Raw genomic sequence first — 22,922 nt, 5'->3', positions numbered from 1 at the left:
CAGGCCCCCGTTCACAATAAATAGCAGCTCATCACTCTACAAGGTTTTGAGTCCATGTTTGTGAAGGGCCTGTGAGCAGTGCTCGAAATTAAGGACGTGCTGTTGTCTAAGGGACAGTAAAAACAGCACCAGGGACACAGCAGGACAGTGTCTGGGACAATTCTAGGACAACAGACACTTATGATTACAAATGAAATGATTATGTTTAGGTGTGATGGAAAAGGCTGTAACTCATTTTAATGTTTGGTTTGAAAAAAAAAACTCATGTAAAAGTACAAAGTATTCTCGTCTAAAACTACTCAGAGTATTAGTTACTTTTAATCCATTGATGTTTAATGAATTATCTCCAGATAGTCAGTCTACATCACTCCAAGTTCCTGCCCAGCTCGGTCTTCACAATCACCTCTCCAAACTTCAAAAAATGCAGATGACTTTAGATTACATAGTGAAAATGCATACTTGAGTAAGAAAAAATGCTTGTTAAAGTACAAGTAACCCCCAGATATGACTTAATTACAATAATTTGAATAGTTGTAATTAGTTACTTCCACCCCTGACAATGAGATGTATTCAAAGTGTGTGTATGTACATTTCCATTGCTGTATCAGAGACAGATTTACATTCGCACGTTCGTTTTCAGTGATGCATTCATTAATTCAACAGTTACAAATAACAATGAGAAGAAACAGAAACTCAGCCAATGACTAAAATCATAATACAAACTAATTCTGGCCAAACACCTCAGGTGATTTCAATTTTTTATTCAGATTAAATGGAACAACAAGCAGAACTTTCATGGCAGACCAGAGTGAGTCAATGAACCTATGCGAGTTCCTGAAACAAAGTTATAAACTATTTATTATGTAGAATGAAAAAACTCATGCAGGATTGTTTTCTTATCTGTCTTTTATATTTGTTATTTAACAAAGGAGTATGAGGGAAACATGAAAATTCTACAGGGGATTCATGAAACGTGTGTTGACAGATGATTCTGACATTTGACAAGTAACGGTAAACTCAGAAAAAAGAGGAAAAGAAATGAAAAGGAAAGGAAATAACACTGAAGAACAGTAAGAGACATGGAGGAGCGGATTGCAGCACCACTGGAGTGATTTCAAGAGGCTCCTCTGTCTGGATGCAGCAGGTGCAGACAGGTTGTGCCCCCCAACCCCTGGCCAGCGGGCGACGGTGTTCAGGATTCTACTTGATGTTCACATGACTACTGTAGCTTAATCTTGTCAGCTGAGCAGTGGTTTGTAATACTATGGTTTTAATTTGATAAACTTGGGACGACGCACGGCACAGGGCATCTGTAGCTCTGTACACATTTGTCTTGTTTGTCGAATTCATATGAGAAATCCAGCTTTAACACTGGTCAAACAGTGGACCGGGACATGCCAGACCTATCACCAAACTCTCTTCGGAAGGTCAGGAAACTAGCGGAGAATGCTTGCAGATGAGGCTGATCAGATCATTTTTTCTCTGATCTAAGTTCTCCAGAACGACTCATAGGTTTTGAAGAGTCTGTCTCAAGAACCTGATCATCTGTAGGTGAAAACATTGAAAATGATTAAATCAAAAAGTTACAGACACAAACAGAACATTTTTCTTTTGTGTTTTTAGACAGTAAATGACATTTCCTTCAATATTAATATTTTTTCATAGCACAAGCATAAGCTGACTTTTTTGCATACGTGTGGTTTTTGGGGCACTTGTTTGTTGTGTGAGGAAAAAGGTTCATTTCAAGCCCTGCCTGTGAGTAACCATGGCATTATGATGGAGCTGTATTGCTATTATGACAATACTTTTTCATTTGCTCTTTTTAACAAATTAGCTTGTGGACAGTCAAAATCAGATGTGAAGTGCTGAGGTAATAAATCATACAGAAGTTTAATGGATTCTTCTATTAAAGTTAATAAATCATGTTAACATTTCTATTAAAGTTAATAAATCATGTTAACATTCTTATTAAAATTAATAAATCATGTTAACATTTACAGTTTGATGTGTAATTTTCTCCTGTTAATTTGTAACTGTAACATAACTGTTCATTTAATGTTAGCTATGCTTGATCATAGTACATTATTTTCTAGCGTTCTTCTTCTTGTGGACTGACCCAGAAGTTACTGCTGTTCATGTAATGACACATTTACTAGGGGTGTCCCGATCCGATATTGATATCGGATATCGGTCCAATATCAGCCAAAAGACGAGTATCAGATTTTATCGGACTGCATCTAAAATCTCAGATATAAGCGCTACGATAATCAGTCCATTTTCCGCTCCAGCACTTCTATCCATAGGTGACTCTGGTTGCTGACTATTGTTCTCTGTTTGAGTAACATCACTTGATCAAGCCTTTTCTAACATTCCACACTACAAAATAACTAATAAAAGTATGTATGATTCGTGCTGATATCGCATCGGATCAATATCGGTATCGGCCAATACTCAAGGCTGCAATATCGGTATCATATCGGAAGTGAAAAAGTTGTATCGGGACATCCCTAACATTTACATTGTAACACATATATTTGTACTTTCTACTCCGTACATCTTCAAAACAGGTGTGGTACTGTAGTTTAAATTCATTTTAGTCGAATTATTGATTTTTATTTTGTGCGCCGTCTTCCCAACATCAAAACTGATTTAAACATAAGTGGGCAAGACAAAGAGACGTAACTAGACAAACAAGATGTAACAGGGCAAAATACAACATTAACGACATAACAAAAAAGAAAAAAAAACAACGAAACTAGACCAAAAAGAAGTAACAAGGCAAAAAACAACGTAAAGGATATAACAAGGGGAAAAACAACATAACAAGATGAAAAAGATGTAACTAGACAAAAAAAGACGTAAACAATGTAAAAGACCAAAAAGATGCAACAATATAAAAGACGTAACTCGTCAAACATGACGTAACGAGGTGAAAAATAATATTAAAGATGTAATAGATTGAAAAACATAACAATATGAAAAAGATGTAACTAGACAAAAAACTCAACTACACAAAAACAATGTAAAAGATGCAAAAAGACGTAAAAGGATGAAAAAGGTACAAGATGTAACAAGACGAGTAACAATGTAACAAATGAAAAAAGATGTAACGACAAAAAAACAAGTTAAAAGACAGAAGACAAAAAAAAAACCTATGTATCAAGACACAAAACAACAAAAGATGTAACAAGACGAACAAGATAAATGAGACGTAACAACACTAAAGAGAGACAACTGCAGAACAAAGGTGAGGTTCAGTTAGCTTTGTACAGAGAGAGCCAGTAGAAATGTTCTTCAGAGGACAATGTTTTACGTTTATACTTTGAGTTTTTTACACAAGTATCTGTACTTCAACTTGAGCACAGGATGTGTGTACTTTTGCCACCTCAGCTCTACTGATGTGTCAGGCAGTGAGAAGACACCGGTTCATGGAGTTAACGAGTGACATACATGTTGCTGGTCCTGACTAGTCAGCAAGAGCTGTATTGAAATTTTAGTGTGCAGTGAAGAGTAGTGGAGCTTGAGACCATTAGAGGGTGTGGTTTGCACAGAACAGCCAGATGAAAAGGGAGAAAGCTGGAAACGGGAAAAAGAAAGGTGTGTGTGTGTGTGTATGTGTGTTGCCCAAATATGGTGTGCAAAAGTGTGTCATGTCTCCTGTCATGCTTCATCCTCCTTAAAGTGACTTGCTTCCTGTTTCTTATTGCCTGGGGCACCGTGACAACGTGGCAACGTGGTGACCATGAAATGATGGATGTCACTTTCTCTATGTTTATCTATTTGTGTGTGTGTGTGTGTGTGTGTGTGTGTGAGTGAGAGGGAGAGAGAGAGAGAGAGAGAGAGAGAGAGAGGCAGAGACAGAGAGATGAGAGGAAGGGGACAGCACATGGCTGTGTGTCTGTGTGAGCGTTAGATGAGGAGTTTTTAGGGGATACACTGAGACAGGTGCCAGCGTTGTGCTTTGTCTTGTTCTCTTTCACACATCCTCTCAACCAGGCTCTCGCTGTTTGTTGGCAGGTAACCATGACGATGCTGAGAAACAGTGAAATCACAAATTTTAAATAGCACATCATCACGACCATCATCATCCTCGGAGCAGAAGCCTCACTACTTCCTATGTGGCAGCCTCATTGGCCATGAAGCAGGAAGGCTCCTGTACTTCCTTCATTCCACCCCTTGTCGTGAAACCTCAGTCAGCTTTCTTCTTTCCTGTACCAATCTCATTCCCAACTTGTCATGTACTGATGATCACTGCCCCTCGTCAACTCACACAGACGTAGATGGACCTGAAACATGGCTCGGTGACGTACCTGAGCCATGTTTCAGGTCAGGAGCGCACCTCAAGCGACTCTCTCAGTCCAAGTCAGCCCAGCAGTTCTCTGCAGCTCACTTCAGTTCCAACAGCCCGACATAGAAGAAAAGAAATACCATCCTGTCACCGTCCTCTGGCTCTGGTGACTCAAACATGTCTGGACATGTCCAATAAAGGAGCACGACGGAGCGACCATGTTTCTTACTATTCTGGCAGATTCTACTAAAGAAAGAAAATAGTTCCCACATGAAACTGCTCACAACAAGGCCCGTGGATTATTTTAAGCAACCGGGTCAAGATATTTGGAAAGAGATGCAAACTTTGAATTTTGAGCACCGCAGTACTTGTGACATTCAGTCCAATTATACTGGAGGGAAGGCAGACATCTTTAAGCCTGATATCTCCAAAACTCTGCAACACACACCAAAAAAATCTAGATGGATAAATAGCCCTACAGGCCAAGGAAGAAAAATATGTATTCTTGATTTTGGGGTGAATTGTCCCTCCCTAAAGATGCTGTCTTTGAGCACGTTATCAAGTGGAGAATGTCATTTTAAAAAGAATATCTGCATCTATTCTTTCTTTTTAGTTCTGTCTTTAGGTCCAGACTCTGTCAAGATCAGTGGCTTGCATTTGGGTGAGAGGGATGAGGAGTATACCGTGAATCATTTTTATGTGACTGAGTTGGCTTACTGGGCTGCCTCACATCAGTGAGCAGGGCGGGTAGTTGTCAGTTCTCAGTATGGTGTTTTTATCTTTGCCCAAACTGCAAAAAAAATCTGTCACAGAATAAAAGTTTTATGGTCCAGCATTTTTTGTTTTTTTACACCATTCTGGAGCTCGTCAGTGGCATTCATTATGTGCTCAAATCCAAACATTAAAATTTCTAAAATCCTTTTCCCACGTGACATGACATAGGTTTCTGCATGATAATGTTGCTATATGAACCCCCAAGGTTTAAGGAGTAGCATGTGAAGTATAGCCAATATATCCAAACAAATGGGGCAGCGTATCATCAGGGAAACCGCTAACTGCTGCAAACTTATACTCTCTGCTGTAACTCTCTGTAACAGCCGAGTGGGAGTTTAAATTTGAAAAACCAAGAAAAGAATGAACATGGACCCGTCCTTTAAGAGTCGGAGACCTGATTTAGTTTAACTCAACTCATCCAGCTGTTACAACATGATCTAAAACTGCTATAGAGATGAAGGTAACTCCATCCCTCACATTCAAACACATATATTCTGTGGTATTCTCAACCTCCAAATCAGGTTAGTGTTAACATTGTGTCTGCAGAATGTGCAGCAGCTACTCTGCACTTAATAAAACTGATGACTGTGTGTGTACAGCCTGTACCACTCATTGCATTATAATGGCTCTCAACATAAATGTATAGATGGTGTTTTAATGGTTTAATGGCTTGCAATTTTGAGTCGGTGGATGGTTTACTGTAATGCTGCTTATGCAAATTAATCTTTAGCACACTCTCTCTGTCACACATGTGTGCACACAAACACACGCACACACACATTCTACCTGAGATCAAAGTGGGCATGTATCTCCCCGAGATTTTCTTTGAGAGTTGCGGTGCATTACTCTATCCTGATTGACCAAGCCGCTGTTGTGTCATCATGTGACGGTGGTTGTCATTGTCACTTCTCTGTTTCATCACCATCAGGCTTTCATCTGCTTCCATCTTGCTACATGTTTCTGGTAAATTCTACATCAGTGCCACCTTTGTTCTTTCCTCTGCCGTTCAGAACTGCAGTATTTTGGCTTTTTTCTTCTGGTGCTACATGTAGCATTGCAGGCTGCCATTCAAATCAGGGGCTGTTTTATATCTAGTACGTTTCAAAATTATTAATGAGGGTGGCTTGATCCTTGAAGATCTTGTAAAGCAATAATAAATGTCTGCTCAGAGCTTGTTGCACCATAGAAACGTGTGATTAGGCACCCAGCCAAATTTAAATGACAAAAAATATCACTTAGTATTAGGAATGCTCATGAATTGATAATTTGGTTGATCAAGTAAAATTTAACTGATCTACAATCAAATAAAGATCATATATGTATAACAGAGATTATTTTTATATGTGGAAATAAAGCTTTGATTGAGGAGGAAAAAACACATTTGATCTAGTTTTTTTTAAATAACTACTAATCAATTAATTGATTGTTAATGTTACCAGTGCTAATGTCTCAATGTCAAACACCACGACAACCTGAAAACAAGCAGATAGCAGCTTTGTTGGATATGTCTGGTCATGTTCGAGCCACCAGAGCCAGAGGACAGTGACAGGATGGGATTTCCTTTTTCTTCTGTGTCAGGTTGTTGGAACTGAAGTGAGCTGAAGTGAACTGCTGGACTGATGGGGGGGGGGAGGTGGTGTCATTCGTGCCTCGGTTCGTGGGGCTTATGTAGTGTTGGGGGACCATGGCTCCAGCATGTCACCGAGCCATGTTTTAGTTTAACAGTGTTTTCACGTTTTCAGCAACTATGCGCTAACATATATAATGTGTTTAGAAGAAAAAGTTCCTTTTCCTTTACACTGACATTAAATGGGTCATGTGTTGGGCTGTGGGGGCGAAGGTTGGGGGGTGATACTTTAAGATTAAGAGATTAAGAAGATTTCATATCATTCATTCACACTGAACAGGGGGATTAAGTACTCAAGTCGTGTGACTTCATGCCAGCATTCAAAAATATGCTCATAATGTGTATCAAAACATGGCAAGGTACATGGCAAGGTAAGTGTTATTATTTTTTCATGTTCATTATATATTTTTAGAAGGATTTTGCTTTACAACATATGTTTTAAGTATGATTTTGTATGTTCTTGATAAAAAGTATTACATTAAAAGAATTACACTTTCACAACTTTGATAATCAGGTGTTGAATGTTTGTATCCTGGAGGATAATTTGCCCAGAAAAAAGTATATAAAGCATGGACAATCAGTCACAGATAATGAATAATATAAATGTGTTAAATATTAATTCATCTTTATTTTACTCTTAAATGTGCACTACTGATTAGTTCACCAGTGTTCATGTTTTTGCATGATCCCTGATCAAAATGCTCACAACTTTTTTTTGCTCAGCTTCCATTATCAGTATGATTGAGGATAGAAACATGAAGAAGATGATTTATTTAATAATAATATTTAGTTAATAACGCTCGGATTCAAAGAGTAGATTTGTTTCCAGCATACAAAACAGATGTATAATGTATAACTACAGTGTATAAGTATTGTTCAGCTTTATTTCACTTTTTAAAAGTTTTTTAATAAAAAACATGGAAGAAAGTAACTAATTAATTGTTGAAGAATGTTTAAAAGGGACAGTTCACCTCCAAATCAAAATTAGTTAATTAGTTTTGGTGGAAATTGATTAGTTTTGGAGAAACCAGCAGTAGAGATGTCTGCCTTCTCTTTAATATATTGTGACTGGGTGGTACAAATCCTGTGGTGCTCAGAGCACCACAAAAAAAAAAAAATAAATAAATACATTTGAAAAATTCAAAAGTAGCGTCTCTTTCCAAAAATCATGACCTGATTACAAAAGTTTCACACAGAAAGTACTTTCTTTCAAACAGAAATTTTTAAAACGTGTTTCTAGTAGATTCCAAAATAGTTCTGTAATATTCTACTGTAGAAAGAAAGTTGTAGGATCTCTATGCCCAATACCTCCAAAACTCTGCAACTTGCACCAGAAAAATTAGCCAGAAATTAGCACTATTTAGCCAGAAAATAGCTGGCTAAATAGTGCTACAGGTCAGGGAAAAAAAAAAAGTATTTGACTTGGGGGGGGTGAATTCTCTCTTTAAAAGTTGGCACATGGACTATTTACAAAAAAAACAGGAAAGTGTTAAATTTATACCCTAAATGGGCAAAGCATTTTGAAGATACAGTGTAGATTTTGAACTGAAGGTCACATTTTTCAAGAAAAAAAAAGGAGTTATTTTAGCCTAGGTACATAAACATAGCAATTAATTAATCTTCCAAAATATTTACATGTGCTTGCCCATTTAAAAGGTCAAACGTTGCTAACTTGATTTCTGGAGGACAGTAAAGTGAATTAACGGATATGTGGTCTTGTGTGGTGCATTTTGATATTTCCAAGGCCTGAGGTGCATGACACACTTGGAGATGGGGTGTTATTAAAAAAAAAAAAAAAAAAAAAAAAAAAATCATCATACATTTAAAGTGAGTACAATAAGGGTGAGTATCAATCATTGGCAGTCAAATCAGCTCCTCTCCTCCCCTTTAAAAACCCATGACATTCTGACAGTTTGGTAATAGAGTGGAGGGTCCAGAGCAGCCTCATCAGGAAACTAATATTCTTGCCCTGCAGTTGTACAGGCACAAGTCCAAAGATCCAGCAGCCAAATATGAATTTAATGGCGGCACAGAATACGTCACTGAGGGTAGATCATTTTACGCTGCACTAACCTCTCTGGACACACTGAAGGCATCAACTGCATTTATTTTTATTTGTTGTTGCATAAACTGACAATGCCCATAATCATCCTGTTTATGATCCACAAGTAATTGTGTGTTTTTTGTTCCAACAATTATAGCTGTTTTCTGCTCCACTGCAATTAAATTTATCCAACACAGTTACGATTCTCCCTATGAACAGTCGTGGTTCTGCTCTTACACATCATACTGGTAATTGTTGCTGCAGACCTCTGTTGCAATTAAAATGCAATGCTTCAGGCGCTACTTGCCAAACCTGATGGAACGGAGGAGATGACGCACGCAGCTGTTGCAGTCCGGTAACCTGCTGCTTTAAGACGTGCTGGAGCTCTGAGAGAGGGTTGGTGGGATTTGGCAGCCCTGACGACATTCAGTGATGTAGAATGGAGAAGGAAGTTAATTGCCTTAATATTTCCCCGGAACCGCACGTTTGTGTGTCTGTCCAATGATTCCCTGGTTTCAACTCTCCTGATAATCAGCACTGTGGCCTGATATCAGACTGAATTGTGAACTTGCTAAACTCCATTTCCATATTAAGTCTGGTCTACTCTAACCAATTTATGTGGGGTGGGTAGATTTGATTTTCCCTAACAAATCATGTTTCCACTTTAACATCAATTTATGTCAACACTGACATGTTGCATGTTATTAATTGATTGTCCAATTAATTGTTAACTATTTAGATTTAGTCCTCTATGACAGTAAACTGAATATTATTGGGTGGTGAGTAAAACAAGACATTTGAAGACGTCATCTTAGGATTTGAGAAACACTGATTGACATTTTTCACCATCTTCCGACATTTTAAAACAAATAACTATTAAGTGATTTATTGAGAAAGTGAATGACTACGAAAACATTTTTTAGTTGCAGCCTCATTGGATTGGATACATATCACTTGCGTGGGTATATATCAAGTATATAAACTACAGTGTCAGGCGATATTAAGAAGACACGCCTTAAATAAATTTGTTTATCAAGGCTGTTTTTTCAAATTCAAGAATATTACTCAGCAACCTGAATGCGACAGAGAAGGTGTTAAATTAATGTTTCAAGGAAGTCATGGTAACAAGAACTGATACCTGGGTACCAAGTCCCTGCCAAAATTTTGAAAACAAGACTGTACTTGTTAAGTACAGGAAGTACTGGAGATACAATTCTTCCTGACCTTAGTGATACAGCTTACACTGCTACAAGTGCCTTAGTCTGCAGTTAAATGATAAATAAATAAAATGAAAGTTATAACTGCAAGGTAAGATTATTATGGTAAAAAGATGTGTCTTAAAATTTGGTTTGAAAGTTTCAACAGATTTAGAGCCACTAAGACCCTATGGCAGACTGTTCCATAGTTTTGGCGGGGGTGGCCTCTCCGTACCTTTAAGTTCTAACTCCTGGAACAATCAGGAGGTTTGAGTCAGAGGATCTTAGGGACATTTATCTTGACAATGTCAGACAGATAAGATGGGGCACAGCCATGTAGTGATTTAAAAACCAATAAAATCATTTTAAAAATGCAAAATAACAAAAGAAGAAGGAAACAACTACAAGTGTAAAATAGCGACGTGCAGCTGTAGCCACAGCTGTAGCCACAGCTCCGCCGCGACTCACTGAAAAGAAAAAAACAGTAGAGTTGTCTGTGGATGTAGACGACTATGTATTTGAGATACATAGGGGATTAATAATAAACTCACAATAACCAGTGTGAAAATAGTGCCATCAATCAGTAACTGGCAACACAGCAGACTAAGGTATTTCATAACATTTGCAATGGCTAAAGGCTAACATAATGTAAACATACCTCGTACGCTATACCATCCTGTCATCTGTCATCAGTATTACAAATTATAATGTTAATGTTTTGTCTGTCACCATGTCAGTAAATTGAGGCTACTGCTGCACTCTGAGTTCAAACTATTTTCAAAGTTCTGCAGCAGCAATCACTGCACTTTTGCGTTACCTTCCAGACATGGCAACATGCTCCCCAGTGTGTCAGGCATAATAAATATCCCCCTCAGTCTCTTGTTCGAGGTCAGAAGAGTTTTGTGGCACAGAAATGTTGTTTTTGTTTTTTCCAAACAAGCCAACAGCTTCACTCGATAAGATTTCAGAATTCAGCATGTTCCTCCATCTGTTTGTCGGTAGCCACGCCTCAGGGGTGCTGAAAACAAGTGAGCGTTGGCCACTTAAAATGTCCCTGTCCTTGTGCACACCAAGCTGCATCACCATCAATCCAGCTCCACAGCTTTCTTGTTCTTGGTTTGGTCCTCAATTAGTGCGACTAACAGAGAAATAACAATCAATATTTGCTTCTGCAGATCCATTTCCTCAAGTACCAGAGGGACAAATTGGTAGATGAGAGTCTTCCCGAATCAAGTCGATAGAACGCAAAAACAACTTGCTTTTGAATAAATATTTTTTAAAAGAGTGCTGTTCTTATTTCAAAGTAATTGGTTCTTAATTGCTGTAGGACATCTGTCTTGTCAATAGCTGTGGACGTTGTTGTTGTTATTCCTCCTTGGTTCTGGAGGAACACGTGGCAGCGGTTGGCAACGGCTTGACAGCTTATCAACAGTGTTAGTACCGCCCCTGCAGCCTGATTGGCTAATCATTAGTCCCCCTGCAGTGCTCATTGGAACAATTGCTTTTCAATCGAGAAACAGCTGTTTCATATCATGATGCCAGACCAGAGAATCAGTCAACTCGTTGGGCAGATTCGGACTCAGGCAACAGCGCTGCATTAATGGGTAGAACACCAAAGCCCTAACCAACCAGGGCCCCGTTTCCCAGAGCCTTCGTAGTGCTACGTGTGTCGTAAGTTGTATTTTAAGGTCTCCATTAAGGTTATGGGCTGTTTCCCAGAGTTGGGACAACCTTAAGGGAGACCTTAAAATACGACTTACGACACACGTAGCACTACGAAGGCTCTGGGAAACTGGCCCAGTCTGATTTCAACTAGAGCACAGGAGTTTCTGTGTCTAACGCTGGTTGCATGAGATTTAATCATCGAAGGACCAACTGGTCGTTAGATCACAGTAAATTGGGTATGTCTAATGGTGCTTTGGCAGTGCACCTCACCTGTGTACAGTGCATCGCTGATCTGGTTTGGCAGGTGGCAGCAAACAGAGCAAAAAGCAGTCTATCTTCACAGTAAATTGCCGCATGCTGCAGCATTGCCAGTGACAGATTCCCACTAAATCTCTCTTCCTGCTGTGAGGAAAAAAAAAAAAAAAACCTGACCGTTCCTCAGGATAATGTCACTTCACGAGGGAAAAGTTTCACCTTGTGCACTGAGCTTTCACAAAAATATGGTCATCAGCTCATGATTCAACCATAAGACTAAGATATAGTGTAACGTTAGGGTGATAATAATATTCTGCAAGTATTGGCTTGTTTCTCAGTGGACGGCTATCTGTACAGTGAAACCACTATTCAGTTGGGAAGAAAATCTTTGCTACAGCCACAATAAAAAAAGATCCTCTTGGAGAAAAGCTCTTTTATCAAGATAAAAAGTAGCAACATAAAGATGTCCTCTTTACCAAGAATCAGCTAATGCAAGTAAGGAGCACTGGATATCACAAAAACCAATGCAACACAGATTACCGCATCCACCTGGAATCATTTGGATACATCTGTACCTATTTATCATGACGTGGCAAAACAAGGCAAGTCTGTTAATTGGACATTTTGGCAAAAGGTCTAGTACCAAAACATCACAAATAAATACAAGTTAGACAGTGTGCAGGTATTTCCTTTGTACTCCCTACATTTTAACACAAATATCTACACTTTTTACTGACATTTTCAAAACAGGGAGGGAAATTATTGATTATTTTTATTGTGTACTTTTCAGCACCACCTTCCAACATCAAATGGATGTTGGATAAATGGATGGGACAATAACACATAGAGAAGATGATTCCTTTGTGTATTCATTATTGCATATCAACCACGACAGACCCACCAAGACTAAAACAACATGACAAGGCATAATATGATGAAAATGATGTAACAAAAGCAGAATCATGTAACAAGACATAACAAAATGAAAATGACATATAAGATGTAACGAGATGAAAAGTCAAAAACAACGTAAAAGACAAAACAATGTTGTAAAAGATATAACAAGAAGAAGACAGTAAGGTAGGTTCAGTTAGCTTTGCAGAGAAGCGGCTGCTTGAAATGTCCTTCACAGGGCTATTTTTTACTTTTATATTTTGAGTACATTTCAGAGCCTGTACTTTGTACTTTTACCAGAGTAAAAAAGTTGAAACAGTACTTATACTTTTACCAAAGTATTTATTTACTCAAGTATCTGTACATCTACCCATTCAGAGCAGAAGATACGGACTTTAACTTTGATGTATTAGTGAGATGATCCCTCACATGTTTCGCAGATGAAGAGGGACAAATTCAGAGGTCATAACTGACCAGTCTGATTTCAACACTAGCACAGGAGGAGGTTTCTGTGTCTGGTTCAGGTTGCATGAGATTTAATCATCAAAGGACCCACTGGTCATTAGATCACAGTAAATTGGATATGCCTTATTGTGCTTTGGTAGTCCACCTCACCCATGTCAATGCATTGCAGGTCTTTTGATTCATGAAAAAAAAAAAAACAATCATACAACTCTTTGAATATTTTCTTACAGTGAGGCAATATGCTGCTCAGAAATAAAACATACCAACAGAAGAAATGAATAAAACATTCACAAGGAAACAAGTTCAAAAATAATTAAAAATGTCTTTTGAATTAGCATATGTCTCAAGCTTGAACAGGATGAGAAAGGCTACAGGGAAAGTTTCCTTTGTGCGTGTCAGAATCTGTCTGGCTGTGTGAAAGAGATGACTGTGTCTGGTTATGTGATATGTGTGTATGTGTGTGTGCTTTAAGGCCACAGTGCTGCATGCAGGAAAAATCTGTTTGAAATGCTTTGCTATGACAGGTCATAAGTAACATCTTTGTATGAAAACAGTTGTGTGAGTGCATGTGTGAGAGAGAGAATGCACTACTGTGAAGAAGCTTGTTTTAATTTTCTAATTTTTTGTATGCATTTGTGCATGTTGTAATCCGTATGGGTGTGCAGGAGCTGCCTGATGCAGGCTGACAGCAGCTACAGTGTTTGGGGGGGCGTTCAGACAGAAAATGGCACTGTGTTAAAAAAAAAAAGCGAGGGGCTGCGTGGTGGGGGGGTGTTGCTTCAGGTAACACAGAGATGATGAAATATGATCCAGGAGGACCAGTTTGAGTAATAAATCCATGAGTTTGATAGCTTATACAAGGACACAAGGATACATGGTGATTTATTTATCATTTACAACAAGTTTGTATAACAAGTTTTTGATGTAGTTCCCTCTTTGATTGATTGATTGATTGATCGAAACTGGGAGATGAATGAAAATATGTAACAAACAAATTATACTGAGGAGAGTTGAGGATGAGGACAAGCTGCTCTTTTATATGGTGATACAGCAGAAGATACTCTTGCATCCTCTGGCTGATGACAGCAGGGTGTTGTCTTTTAATATCCTTGGTGCTCTGCATGGGTCAATCCACCAAATAAGATCTAGTTCTTGAACCTGTTCTGTTCAAGATCCTTGGAACCTTGGTGCTATCTTGGTGGCCATCCTGCGTTTTCTCTAGTTTTTAGTGGAACCATTGTAATCCAAGGATGTCATCGGTGTTGCAGAATGCACAACAGCCTGTAGAAAATGACACTCTCACTTTGGTATGCAAGGGAAGACTGCTAGTTTTCGGTTCCAGCGGGGAACCAACTTTTTAGATCCAGTTAGGTGCTTAAACTGGAATGGACTTGTTCTAAGTTGGTGGTAATGGCATGAGGAAAGATTTTACTTGTTATGAAAGTTATCTCATCTATAATGATTTTCATCCTCTGTCTCGATTGTTAGCAGTAATGTAATCTGTGAACAAACTTTAAAACTGTTTAAAATATTAGTGTTTTTGCAGTACGATGATGTGCTGTGGTTTGGATTGGTGTGGAGGAACAGTGATGCTCTGTGTTTTCTGCTCTCACAGTGACATGCTGTCTTGTGGCTTGTGGCTCTGTACTGTCAGACACGTTTTGCGTAAATGATTTGCAGCAGTGTTTCTCATCTTTCTTATAAAACCCAAATTTACTCTACACTTGCGTGTTATTAAAGTTTGGTGGTGCGATGTGGTGCGACGTCAGCACTTTCACTGTCTGTTTTGAGGAAATGAAGAGGAGACACAGGAGAGTGAGTGACAGGGAGAAATTTGGAACATTGTTAGGGTTAGTCAGACAAAAGGGACATTTGTCAGACTACTGGGGTTTGGGGTTATGGGCAGTTGGAACAATGGGCAGACCTCCTAAATTATTTTTTTTAATGGAAAACCATACTTGATTTTTTCATCTAGTTTTTGCTGGAACACCAGGGCTGCCACCCATAATGTGCCAAGGGTAAACATGAATGAGAGCGCTCCGTTTTTTTAAATCAGCGCTAATATCAGCCTGAACGTGGCCGTACTAAAGCATACAGACAGTACATACGGCACGTATAAGTATAGGAGGAGAGAAGAGAGTAATAGAAGGGCAGAAAGTTCATAAGACACAGAATGAAGACACAATACAAAAAGAGAAAGAAGATTGACAGAACACTGGAGACGCAGATACACTAGAGGAGATGAGAAACAGAAAGACACATACTAAGGAGAATGACAGTGAAGCTAAGAGCCACTGCAAAGCTTCAAAGCACTTAAAGCTCACCAGATTGTAGTTGCCTCCACTTGCATATTCCCGCCCAAGGAGACAATTTCAATATCAAGACTGAGTAGACCAAATGCTCTTATACCCTATATCACTTTGCTTCATATCAGAAGCAATATATTAAAGCCACTGCAAGTACTATTTTCTATCATTTTTGTATTTAAATGTAATATCTGTCAGTGCTGGGGTGCCCCAAAGCAACATTTCTTTTTTTTTTTAATCTCTTCATCTGTCCATATTGGAGCTGAAGTTAAAATAGACACAGAAATTTATTGAATATGGGGAAGATAAGTCTACTAAACCAAAATATGTGTTATATGTATGATTTTTTTTATTTTTTTATTTCATCAGACAGACTCAATAATATTCCAGGTGAGTTGATGACCATTTCAATTTATCCCTGACAAGATATGTCTGCCTGATAATGCACTGAATAGTCAGCTCGTTACACTCTATTTCCATCTTCTGTCTGCCCGTGGGGGATTTGATTTTCCCTGACCAATCACCAGAGACCAATGTTTCCACCTTAATCTAACATCATTGCATGTCAGCCCTGACAGGTTGCCATGCCAACATACTAGTGTTGCCCACAGCCACAGAGTGGAGTGGACATATATCACTTGTGTGGATATATATCATATATAAACTACGATGGCAGGCGACCGATGTCTTTTATTTTATGTCGAAAATGGTGTGTTGCCATGCCAACATGATTTGTTTTTGCTCCCACAGAATGGCTAAGCTCAGCCATAAAGTGTTTGTGCTGTGTAGAGTCCTGTAGTGGGTCAGGAACCTGCTGCAAATCCTGCAAAAAAAGGTATGTAAGGGGTAAAAAAATATATTTATATAAATTCGTGGGTAGAAATGAACTAATTACAGATGAGCAGTGGCTGACAACAAAAATATAGATAGAATATGAAAGTGCTGTTACATAAATTGTTTGTTCATGATTCACTGATAAGCAATTCATAAGTGAGGAAATTCTATGCAATAAAAGGTCAATAAATAAATAAATAATTTAATGTAGGGGTAAAAAAAATTATGTATTAAAATGTGATGTGTAAGAGGTAAAAATAATATGATGTACTAAAAATGTGGTGTACATTTCTTGTCTGGAATTAATGTTCCCAGTTTGTGGTGAACCTATGGTGAAGTTCACTGTGGGACTGTATACAATGCAAGTTGAATGTCTCATGAGACCCTGCCAGTTTTCATTCGAGTTCAGTTTCATGTCTGAAGCCCAGGCAGACCGTCTTAACAGACTGAGATGTTCAAGGACTTTAAAACTCTTTTTACAACAAGCGGCCAACGATGTCGGTGCTGAGCATCATTTTGTGTTTACTTTCATTTTCATGTCATGTGCCTCATAAGTCATAGAGATATTTTGTACTGTGTTTATTTATGGATAAAGTTCTTGGTGTAAGTGTGATGGCATGAAGGCGAGGATGCAGCAGAGATGTGCCCAAGCAATAAACGCCTGTTTCAAAGAACTGGCCTGTGTCTGTGTTGTTGTGAAGAGAGCTAAACAACATGTTTTTTCGCTCCTGGAGAAATCATGAATGAAAATGATTGTGTAGGATTTTTTACATTTAAATCCACTAATAAGCCTAATAAGCCAGAGGGATTTTATTGTGAAAGCATATGACACAACCTTTGACCCAAGGTTCTGCCAAGCAATGGAACATCACTATCTGATCTGACAGTAATGTAGGCTAGCTGAAAGCTAAAACTGATGACATAAAGGCAAACAACAGTGGAGACCACCAAATTGCAGACAGTACATTGTTGTAGGGATTGTAGGGTTCGGGAGAAATTTGAGATAATAACATCAGTGCTGCTTGTTAGATAGCGGTAAGCAAGGGGCATCATCACTATGGAAACACATCAACAACTGCAGGAACACAGCTGCTGAGTATCTGTATGTGAACGAAATCACAGGTGCTTATATTAGTGGTTCCAGGCAAGTTCAGATTTCACTTTGAGATAATTGTGGATAATGGAACTCAGCTTTGAAGGTATGGATTTGTAAAACTGGACTGGACTGAGAAGTTTGCACCCAGAGAAAAGAAATAAGTAGTCTCGAAAGTAGACTTAAAAAGCTAACGTTAGCTAGATTGCAGCTACAAGTCAGGCATTTAAAACGAGAGGTCTCCATATTCTGTTTCAGACCTGCGCAGCTATCTTGCTTTGTAGTACACCTCTTTGGAAGCTGTGGGTGGTGTAACAAACTCTATCAGATTGCATTTTCTTTTGGTCACGGGCTGCCATGAATTTAGCTTGTAACTGCTAATTAGCTAGCTTTACTGCTGCATAAACATGTTACTACATTAAGAGGAACTTTTGATTTCTTTTCTGTTGCAGCAAACACAACACATAGCCTTTCAGCAACTATTATGCTGCAACTTGAGCTGAACTACACACTTGTCTTTTTTAGTCGACTTAAAGCAGTCTTGATCGCAGCATCTATAGCAGTCACCATTGTTATTAATCCTCTTGAAAAGGGAATTAATCCCACCCCATGGTGCTGACTGCCTAATCCTTAGTTTCCCTGTGGTGCTCATTGGTTGTTTATTTTTTAATCAAGAAACCATTTTTACATATCACGATGCCAGACCAGAGCATCAGTCAGCTCGGTGGCTTGGGCAGATTCAAAGGTCAAGGCAAATGACATTTGACACATAGAATTATTGCTGAATTTAAAGCTGCAGTAGGTAGAAAGCCTTAAAAAGGTCTCATCTGTTAGGTTTAGTTTTGTGTCCTCAGCCCCTCCCACTAGACGAGCAGCACAGCCTTCTTGAACGCAAGCAACAATTTCAGAGGCTATGGTGAGCGAGCATAGACAGTGTAATATAACACACACCTGACAGTAAAAAACACCCACAGAGGAGATAAACTACATTTAAAAACGTAAAGATTCAATATGAAGATAGAAGAGCTAGAGAGTTAAACATAAAGACACTTTCTCTCTGGTCTCCTGCAGACATGAGCTCAGTATCATAACACTCGCTTGTTGGAGGGGGACAGAAAGGAGGCTCGCCACCATTGGGCCACGGTCAGCCTGCTTTGAGGCGAGTCAGGCTCCTGCTCCATGTCAGGCGGCCAGGCTCACCGCAATATAAGTGGCCATGAAAATGCAACTCAGCACGGTTTGACTCGTGCAGCCAAAAATGTCAGCGCAAAAGCACAGTGTCAATTACTTAAATTGTAAACAGCACAGTCAGCTCCTCCATGGTGCTGCTGCACACAGGTTTACAAGCAAACATGAAGATGAAACCACTTTTTAATCCCAAAAGTTGCTCATGAGCGTGTTGCTCATTAGTCTCTTTTCTCTTTATTATAATACCATTTTATAGCAACTTTTCCTGCAGTAGTTTCTGTCACTGAGTCTCACCAGAGGAACATGCACATGCAGCTGCACTAGTAGAAGGAGTCCCCCAGGTCCTAAAAGACCTCTGATTGGTTTAAGTCTCCCGTCACGGGGCAGATTCTCTACATGCTGAAAACAGAGCCATAGAGGAGGTGCAAAAGTGTAGCTCTCTCTCAGGACACCTGATTTACAATATGCTGAAAGGTTTTAATGAAATTATTTCTCAATTATACAAAACACTTGTGTGTGTTTCCTACTGGAGCTTAAATGGAGCTCTGAGGATAACTGAAATTTAGAGCATGTGTAGTAGCCATGGGTAACATTCTTTGCATAACTTGTTTGTTCATATTATTAGTCAAGAGAGCAGGAAGCCTTGACATGTTCTCTTGTCTCCTTTTCACACAGAAACTTCAGCCTTAGGAATAAAGAGAGGAATGGAGCAGGAAAATGGAGACGTGTGCCACATGAGCTCAGCTCTCTTTTTTATATTTGCTTTTTCTTCTTCTATGCTGCCGTGCTGGATTTAATGTGATTTTACTTAACGGCGAGCAGACCCCTATAATCAAAAGCAATTGAACCAGTGAGCTGATGTTTGTTCTTTGTTCGCCATTATTGCGGCTTCAATGTGGTTGTCTCCATCTTTACCCCCACCGTCAGGAAGCTGCTCTGCTGTCAGTACCTCATTAATGATTTCCTGTTGTCAAATCAGGAACATGCATACAGAGCAGAGATGCAGGAACTCACACACATGTTTGTGCCGTTACACAAACAGGCACACAGACACACACTGCTCAAAAAACCTAATCATGCAGAGGTTGATGCTTCAAAGTTATGTAGAAGTCAGTTCCCTCATGTTTTGTTGAGTTGATTTTGTTACTATTGTGCATTTCTTTTTCAATAAATACCACTTTCTAAGCCATGTGTTTGTGTGTACACACCCTATCTGGCTCATGATACATCCTGTCATGTACAGTATGCGCCTGAGCTCATAAGGGATTATCATAGAAAATGCTAATGTGCAACCCCAGTGCCAACAAATGATGCAAATGTGCTGACTTTTCTCACTGTGCCCTGATTGTTTTGACATGGATAGGGCCTCAAATACTGGGCTCATTTCCAAAGCTGGCTTGCACAACTGACATCTGCCCAATGTGACTCGAGGTAACAGTCATTCTTTTCTTCTTGGAGAAAGGTGCTGTGTCAGCTGGTGCAATAGGGGTATCTCAGCTCTTTGTTTTTCCACTGCCTGGCATAGTTTGTAATGAGCAGACACACCAAATACTGTGGGGTGTTAGTCTGACACGATTAATAATCAAGGAGAGATGGCAGTATGTTGCAATCAAAATGACTTGGCAGAGCGCAGAGCCACTGCAGGGGGGGGATGACCAAGGGAGAAATATAGAGTGAAATAAAGTTAAATGAAATGATTTATGCAGGAAAAAATGGACAAGAGTTTGCTGATGCTATCATGCTGGCCTTCACTAAAATTCATTTTTTATTCAGTTGCTTCCCCAATTATTGTTAATAATTGATAATAATTGTGGGTTGGGGGCCTTAACTTTTTTCATCTTCTGAATGGAGGCATGCCAAAAAAAAGTTTGGGAACCACTGCATTAAAGTACATGTGTCAGTCAGACTGCAGTGCACAATAACAAATCTACATGAAAAGGAAAGCAGGACAGCTCGCATTTTGGATTTTTTTTCTCCCACTATTCAGTTTTAACAGCAGCAGCTGAGCTGCAGGCTAATTAATGACGGAGCCTCAAAACAATCGAAACATCAACACCAACCAGCTGCACTTAGAAACTTTTACAAAACAACTGCATAAGTAGGCATATACTGTATGTTAAACAGGAGACTGTCTGGTTCTCTGCTGATTGGGGGTGATGTGACTGTCAGACCCTTCTCACACAGTGAACAGGTGAGGGAGGGTGAGTCTGAGGGTAGACCGGTCACAGATGGTGTTGTTCTGTCAGATGGATTAAAAAAACAAAAAATGGGTCACAATATATACTTGGGCAGTCTAGAGGGGAACCCCAGACCTGTGAAAGGTCACACAAAAGTCAACATTTTAAGAGAAACTAATACAAATCTCTTTGCTAATCAAGGTTTCCATTCCAGACACAACCGAGAGGGAGGTGTGCAAAGCTCCAAAATTAGAAAACCATTTTGTGGTGACAGATTTTCTTATTGTCTTATTATTATTGTTTTCTTATCTTATTGTGGAGGGCCGCCACAATTAAATGAATGTGTGGGAAACACTGTACTTACTTACTTTTAAAATCATATATCCAATATCCAAACCTTTCATTTGCATTTAGTTTATAGTTTATTAATTTAGCTTTTGCAGCAGGTACAGGTTTGGAGATGTGACCATGACCACTGACTAGAACAATTAGCCAATTAGCTGTTTTGTCCATAAAATGTAAGAAAATTGTGAGAAATGTTAATCAGTGCAGTAAAGTAGTATAGACTCCAGAAAATATTCACATTTAAGAAGCTGAAATGTGAGAATTTTGACTTTTGTTTTTCCTAAAAAATGACTATGTAGCCTTAATTGTTTTATGTTTTTTGTTAAATTTATTAGTTTGTCTGGCTGTTCCCTCCTTTGTTGTGCACAATTTATTTTTGATTGATTGATTTAAAGGCAAAAAATGGCACTAGAGGCCATGATAAGGAATTGGCAACTATGTGTCCACTGTTCATCGAAGTATAATGTTCTTTATTTTAACAGTGTAATCCTACTAATAATCCCCATTTTCACTAAATGTATCTGATATCTGATTACATCTTTTTTATCTGTAATTACATGTAATCTGTTACTGCCCAACCCTGTGTACAGAGTACCATACTGTAGCAGCTTACTCTAACCCTGATGATCAAGCTACAATGCAGCTCTACCATTTTTTTTAGCATCTGTTAGCTCATAGTTTTGTTTTTTACATCACATTTACTGGCACGCTGTCAAAGATTGTCTAGCCAGTGAAGAAAGCTGGTTAAGAAGCAGAACATCTAGCATGGTGGAGAAACAGATATTTTTCTTAGAGGCTGGTGGAGACAGAGCTAAATGGAGAGCGAATATTTGATTTATTTTGTCAGGTTGCCAGAAAACAGATGTCCAAATGAATGCTAATGTTGGTCTATGTCTGCTGGATGTGTAAATAGGGAATTGATTGCTAATACGCCCAAAACAACTTAATACAGGGCGACTGTGGCTCAGAAGGTGAAGGCAGTCCTCCATTAATCACAGGGTTGCTCCTGATGGTCAGGCCAGCACCTTGCATTGGTCGCTCGCTGCCAGGTGGGCAAATGGGTGAATTAGAGGCCAATTGTAAAGCACTTTTATAAATACAGCCGTTTAACATTTATAAGGCAATAATGTGTCAGGTTTGCTGCTTGTTGTGGCTCCCAAGCGTCCAAAAATCAATGAATGCAGCTTTAAACAACAATAATGACATAACGGAGAAGAAAGGGTCATGCTCAACTGACCAAGTATTTTCCACAATCAGAGGACACTGACAAAGGCTCGATGACCTAAGGCTAAAATTCTAAAATAACACTTTATTTCTAAAAGCTTGTACTGTACTATGCTTTCTTATGGATAAAGATGAAACAAAGATGTCCATTAATAATGTTGATTGCATTTATATAGCTAATACATTGATGTATGCTGCTTGTTTCACACTACATATTACATTACATCAAATGGTTGTTCAGTTAGTTTATCTTTTGCTCTGTGCTGATGATGTCCTCTGAGGCATGAAGGGTTTTGTAATGAAGGGCTTCACAAATTAATTAACTGGACTAAGCTTCAATAGAAAAGCACAACGAGGAGAGACGGAGAAGAAGAAAGGTGACATGGGATCTTATCTCACGTTTTTGTTCTCTCTGAGGCACGGCAGGGTTGAACTGGAAGAGGTCACTCAGTAGACCGCGGATCCCCGCCAAGAAACAGATGGCGAAGCACCTACTGCAATGTCACCACAACTGCCAGAGGCAACCAACGGAGATTTGGAAAATTCC

This window comes from Lutjanus erythropterus, chromosome 4, assembly GCF_056507025.1.
Source record: "Lutjanus erythropterus isolate fLutEry1 chromosome 4, fLutEry1.hap2, whole genome shotgun sequence".
NCBI lineage: Eukaryota > Metazoa > Chordata > Actinopteri > Lutjaniformes > Lutjanidae > Lutjanus > Lutjanus erythropterus.
Note: the sequence above shows the minus strand (reverse complement) of the source record.